Raw genomic sequence first — 7,069 nt, forward strand, 5'->3', positions numbered from 1 at the left:
ATGCCCTCACAGACGCACCCAGAGATTACATTTTATCAGCTATCTGGGCATCCTTTGACCAAGTCAGGTTGGCACATAAAATTCACCTTATTGACAATGTCATCTCACAACATATACACGTATCAAATCATCACATTGTGCACCATAAATTTGCACAATCTTAAATGTCAATTTCATCTTAATAAAATTGGGGGCGGGGATTAAACATCACAGCTACGATTCCATTTTCACTTTTCGTGGAAGTCAGAAAAACTCGATCCTGGCTCCAGGCATGGTAATGCCTAACGTGTGGCCTTGGGAAAGTCACTTTACCTCTCTGGGAAGTTCAAGTGTTGGGCTCTCTTAGGAGTCACTGGCTGAATGTCTTCAGGGGCTGGAAAGGAGTAAAGAAGTAAAGTATAAAACAAAAGGGAATGGCGGGACCTGGGGTAAACAGGAGAGCCCATACGAGCATCTAAAAATATTCCCCAAAAATGTTAGTGCAACCCACGAGAAACAATCCTGCAGGTTACAAATCAGCAGCCCCAGAATCACATGATCTCTGAAGTTGGCCATAAGTAAAATTTCTCCGCTCTAAGATCTGTATGAGGTAGGGCAGATTATTCCCCGAAGATGTGTTTTAATCGAGGTATTTTTAGTGGTCTGAAATATAAATCCACACAGCTATCTCCAGAAAAGGAGGATTTATTATAGAGTACTAGGCTTCAGGAATCCCAGGAAAAGCTGAAGAAATAGGTCCGGGGTCACCTCCAGAGACCCCCGGGAAAGGGTTCCATGAACTTGCAGCTTCCTGCCTCACCACTGACAAGATGAGCTACCCTACAAGTGTTGGCTTCTTCTCTCTCCCTCTACCCCCCACTCAGGCTCTAAGTGCCCACTTTCAGATTCCAAAGGGAAGATTCTTTGGACCTCTCCTAGACCTGGTGCTCAGCCTTGGCCAAGCAACCATGACCAAGGAGGACAAGGTCACATGGCTCAATCATGGCTCTGCAAGCACTGCTCTTTATGAGACCATGGGTGGGAGTAAGCAATAGAACACCCCAATACAAGGTGGAAATGGAAAGTATTGATCTTCCCAATTACGTTTTCTCCTGAAGGGTTCAGATAGATATTCCCTCTCTAATGGCACCATCCTCCTGCTAGTTCATGGATAAAATCTGTCCCGCCGCCCTCTTGGGAGCTTTGCTTCCCACCAGCATATTGAGGACATCCCCACCCCGGGCCCTCCCTTGCTGGGTGGAAAGGGAGCCCCGGAAGGTGAGCGTGTGGATATGACACCCTCCTTTGACCAGGAGGGAAGAGGTGCAGAGCAGCTTCGCCTCCACGTCATTCATCCTCCGCACATATGAGATGTCATGAGGCTTTATGAGTGCTAAATCAGTTTTATTGGCCATATGATTTGATTGATCTTGTTAGTCTTGACAAGAAATCAATTGGAAAAAAATATATGTACCTTCCCGGAATGGGCTCTCCATCTTAAGGTAAAAGAACAATCTAACAAGCATAGAGGAAGATCCAGCCTTGGTAAAATATGACCAAGCCCAAGGCCCTGGGAAGACGCTACTTTCTAGTCTGCAGAGCCAGAAGGAAATGAGGAGGGAGATGCATTGAAAGGGTCCAGTAAATTCAGGGATGTCACCTCCCAGTGAGCCTCAGAGTTTCGGAGAAGACATGCAGCTGTGTGCTGGCACGTGCCCCGGGCTCCCACCGCAACACCACGGGGGAAGAGCCATGATGGAGACTCCTGACGTGATGAAAAGGGTAAGACTGTCTTGGGTCCGAATCCTCCCAACTCTGCCATTCTCTAGCAGGACCACTTTTCCTTCTCTGACTCTAAAGTGCATATCTGTTGAACAAAGATAACAGGACTGACTGCATGAGGCCACTGTAAAGAATAGCATGAGATTTGCATGAGCAGAGTATGTGCCAAGCACCCACACAGCCCTCGGCACCTGTGGGCACAGGTATGTCCCTTACCTGCGTGCTTGCAGGAACCTCTAGTTCTAAAGGCAGATCAGGTGCTGGTTCAACAAAGGGCTGAGTGACTCAGTGGCTTCCGAAGCCAACAGACCCAGGTTGGAATATTGACTGACAACACACCCAGCTCTGAGGTCTCTGTCTCCTTGTCTATGAAGTGACCCTGAATCAGAATCACTTGTAGTGTGGAATCTGTCTCCCATAAAAATGTGGCTGCCACAAAAATAAATAAATAAATAAATAAATAAATAAATAAATAAATAAATAAATAAATAATAAAAAAACATGAGCTAGGTGGCTTAAATGTCAGAAATTGGCTGCTTCTCTGAGAAAACAGCAAATGGCAGATGATGCTGGTGCTGCGGGAGGGCCTGGAGGGCCCAGGCCCTGGAATGGGAGGCTTTGGCAGCAGCACGCAGGGTCATGGCCATGGTCATGGCCGAAGCCATAGAGCTTGTGAAGGTAAGACTGAGGATAAGGAGGGGCTCCCCTCACCAAGCTGGGCCGCCTGGTCAGGGACATGAAGACCAAGTCCCTGGAGGAGCTCCAGCTCTTCTCCCTGCCCATCAGGGAATCTGAGGTCCTTGATTCTTTCCTGGGGACATCCCTCAAGGGTGAGGTTTTGAAGACTGTGCTGGTGAAAAAGCAGCCCTGTGCCGGCCAGCGGACCAGGTTCAAGGCATTCACTGCTGTCAGAGACAATAATGGACACATTGGTCTGGGTGTTCAGTGCTCCAAGGAGGTGGCTGCTGCCATCTGTGGGGCCATTCTGGCCACACTTTGCACCATCCTGCATGGAGAGGCTACTGGGGGAACAAGACCAGCAAGCCCCACACCATTCTGTGCCAGGTGACCACTGGGGCTCTGAGCTGGTACGTCTCACCCCTGACCCCAAAGCCCTGGCGTTGTCTCAGCCCCTATGCCCGAGAAGCTACTGATGCTGGTGGGTACTAAAGACTGCTGCCCCTAGCCCAGGAACTGTACCGGTGCATTGGGTGACTTAGCCAAGGCCTCCTCAATGCCATTCCCATGACCCACAGCTATCTCACCTCTGGAGACATCTCTGGAAAGAGACTGCCTATGTTCTGCTCCCTATCAAGAACTCACCGACAACTTGTGAAGACCCACGCCAGAGTCTCCAGGCAGAGGATCCAGGCTCCATCTGTGGCCACCACGTAGTTTTATAAGAGATACATAAGAGAAATGTATAAACATGAATTAAAGCCAACTTTTACAAAATCAGAAATTGGTTTTCCCATTGTTTTGGAGCCTGGAAGTGCAGGATCAAGGTGGTGGCTAATTTGGTTTCTGGGGAGAGCTTTCCACCTCCTGGTTTATAGACAGCTACCTCCTTGCTGTGTCCTCACGTGGTGGATGGAGAGCCGGAGAGCTCCTGTCTCTTCTTAGAAGGCCACCAATCGTATCAGATCAAATCACCACCTTTTTAACCTCCCTCACCCTTAATTGCTTCTGTATATGCCCTATCTCCAAATAGTCACAACACGGGGGGTTCCAAGGGCTCCAACATACGAATTTGGGAGGAACACAGCTCTGTACACAGCAAGTGCCAATTAAAAATACAGATTGCTGGGCCCCATCCCGAGCCTACTGAATCAGAGCCTCTGGAGATGGGACCCAGGAAGGTGAATTCTTAACAAGTTTTCTCTGCCTGCAGCTGCCTGAGGAGTCACACCTCTACATGCCTGGAGGCTCAGTTGATACCTGCAGAGATGGGGCCCCTCCCACGGCCTGAGACTCAGGAGAGCCTGGCCTGCCACAAGCGAGTGGGACCCAGGTCATGTCTCCAGAACAGTGTCCTCACCTGAAACACAGAGATGCCTGGCCAGCCGCTCCCAACAGCACCCTCTCCACCTCTGGCCTCACTGACCTCCAGCTCCTAGCCAGGTGCAGCAGCGTGCACAGACCTGCACCCTGGAGCAGACACACACACACACACACACACACACACACACACACACATGCACACGCACATCCCTCTGGGAGTTAAACCTGCCACAGGTGAACACCAAGGAGTCCAGGAGAACCAAGCTCTTTAAAGAGAAACTCAAAGAAAGCGCCTAGGAAGGGTTTTCCGCTCCCCTACACCCACCTCCCACACAAAGAGTTGCTGGGAGATTAAGGACAGGGGGCAACACAGGCTCAATTTCTACAGAAAATACAGTCAGACCTGCCCTGCAACGGCAGCCAGCCCCCTCCTGCCCCAGCTCTGCAGCCAGCAAGGAAAGTCACCCCACTTGCAGGGAGGGAGGCTGCCTCCCCCATCATCCCCAGAGACCCCTGGCCAGGGAGGGGCTCTCGGCTTGCACTGGCCGCAGTGGTCTAGCTGCCCCCCACTGGTGTGACCGGTCCCCCCCACCCCCCGCCCCCACCAGGACCCCAGGGAGCCAGACCCGCACACAGCCTATTCTGAGCGAGTTTACCAGACCATTTGGTGGATGTGATTCTCCATGTGGTCCGTCATAGAGATATTTTTCACTAAGTGACAACATATTTCAGTCAAGGGGCGGTCACCGATTTAGGATATTAGTGCGATGGATCTAAATCAGTGGCTGTGTGTCTGGGTGAGACGGCGATATTTCAGGCTCGATAGGTCCACCATCCGGCTCAGTGGGTGAAATATTTGAGTCAGCTTGAGGAATCTGGTTTAGCAGGTGATCTACTTCTATTTCCAGCCAGTAATTATGTTTTAATGTGTGATATATCCTTTTCTGGATGAGGTGTATTAAATCCCTGATAACTGTGTATTTATTTCACCGTGTTATGTGTGCACACAGCCATTAATACACATTTCAATGTTTAATGCATCCACCCTGCCAGGCCATATATCCCCGACTCTTTCTGAAGTTTAGAACTGAACGGCACCTCATAAAACGCCACTTCATTAAGAATCAACAGGAATAACCCAACCAGAAAAATTTTTTATTGATGAAGGTTGGACAGAGAGATATCAAGTTCACTTATCACTTCTCACAGGGGAACGAGACAATGAAATCTTTATTGGAAAATTCTGTGTGTCAGGAATGCACTTCATCTTGTCAGGGGCAGCACGGCCAGGAAAATATACAGCCTGACGTGAGTAATCACCGAGGGAAGAAGCCGTCACCAAATGCCATCTCAGCAGTTTCCAGGGCCTTTGTGTCAAATGGCTTCTCCTCAGGGGAAAGTCTCTGATCCCAGCCCCTGTGGAAGCCCTAGGGCCCTCGGAGCGCTCCCCAGTCACAGGCCAGCTCCCTGGTCACAGAGGCTGCAGGGGTGGCGGAGCCGGTGGGGGGGACCTATGAGGCATGAACACCTGCACAGCTGAGTACTAGAAGGTTCAGCAGAACTTGTGGCTCTCTGCACAGGCCGGGCCCACCCCACAGGGCCCTGAATGCCCGCCATCCTGCAGGGTTGGCCCACAGTGGACCTAAAGCTCAGCCTCCATGTCCTGGTCGTTGGAGATGGGCCATCCGGGAAGAGGGTGAGCCCTTGCAGCTGAGGCTACTCTGCCACAGGACGAGTCCTGACAGGCCTCCCAGCATCTGGGGCAGCCTGTTCCCTCCCTGAAGGGGGCCAGGGTGGCCATCTCCACACCCCCTACAAGGTACACAGAACACACACCACCAGTGCCTCCAAGGAGGCTCTCTCTAGAAAGTTCTCCAGCAATCCCACTTCCTTGACCTTCACAATCTACATAACTCTGTGAATACTCTCCTGAGAGGGGGAGCAGATTTAGGTCAAGGTCAAGCAAACTCCTGGTGAGTGAGGCAGGTGTCAGCATCCCTAACCCCCTTCCTGAGCATTTTCCCATGATGCTATGTAGTTTTAGAATTATAGTGTAGAATAGCTGAGCCATGGTAAGCCAGATGAGCTAGATTTTGCTGGAATTACAAACAATTCCAGACAATCTCGATGAGGTTTACCTTGTACTCAAATTCCACTGCAGGTCTGGAGTCTGTGCAGGCAGCTGTCCCCGATGGACAGCTCATTCATGCGCAGTAGGTCCCCCCCCCCCCCACAGCATGTGATGCCAGGGTCTCTGCAGAGCAGGAAAAGCACATGGAGAGCCACACAGTGGCTTTTTCCTGCCCCTCCCCCAAATGACACATGCCCCTTCTGCTCCCAGGCCAGCGGCAGGAGTCGGTCATTGCCGTGGGGCTGATAAACACTCTCCATGTATCCAGGAAGGGAAGAAGTGTAGGAAGCACCATGAGCCCCAAAGGTAGGCAAACTACATTGAGTTTACAAAGTGAACTGTTCACTCTCATTGCTGACCTTTATCCTCAAGAGCCAGACTTCCATGAACCAAACCCCCCCAGTCCCTAGAGGAGCTCTCAGTGACTTAAATCATTGGTCTCAAATACAGATGACATCAGAGGCAGTGGGGGTGAAACTCAACAGGTATTGGGTGGAACCTAGGAATCAGCATTTGTGAAAGGTCCAGGTGATTCTGTTAACCAGCCAGGTTGGAATCTGTGACTTAAGTCACAGGTAATTTTCAAGGCAAAGGTGGCTGATGGCCCTGAATTCCAATGATCTGTGACAGGGGTTCCCAGCTCAGGGCTGTGGGGAATAATTACAAGGGGCCCATAAATCTGTACGAACCAAGCACTGGTTTAAACACCGAATCAACAGTACTGATGGTGCACCCAGTCTGGGGTAAATGCAATGATGTTGTGATTGATAAAATAGAGATGCGCTAACTACATTCCCAAAGACTGTTTATTTCTGGTTATGAGTTGCCTCAAGATAGACTGTGTCAGTCAGGGTCCCAGAAGGAAATGAACAGCACACTCAGAGGGCGTGACTGAAGAGTTTCATGAAAAGACCATTCATTCAGGGAAATCAAGAGTGTAGATTGGAGTTATTTCTTCACTAAACATTTCATAGAATTCAATAGTGGTGTCACCTGGGTCTGCGGCTGTGCTGGAAAGTGCTAACATTAACTTTCACTGCTTTAATAGTAGGTGATGCATTGTTTTCTGTGACTCCTTTGGTCAGTTTTGGTGCATTGTCCTTCATTCCAGGAACTCATATGTTTCACACATCTATCCTCAAGCATGTTGGCATGAAGTTTCTTTCGCTGTTAAGC

General features: G+C 50.0%; 1 pseudogene; it reads left to right on the plus strand.

The window, feature by feature from the left end:
• The first annotated feature begins 2,317 nt into the window (after positions 1 to 2,317).
• LOC121489763 lies at positions 2,318 to 3,156 on the plus strand (annotated as a pseudogene).
• The last annotated feature ends 3,913 nt before the right edge of the window (positions 3,157 to 7,069 follow it).

Source organism: Vulpes lagopus, chromosome 4 (genome assembly GCF_018345385.1).
Source record: "Vulpes lagopus strain Blue_001 chromosome 4, ASM1834538v1, whole genome shotgun sequence".
Lineage (NCBI taxonomy): Eukaryota > Metazoa > Chordata > Mammalia > Carnivora > Canidae > Vulpes > Vulpes lagopus.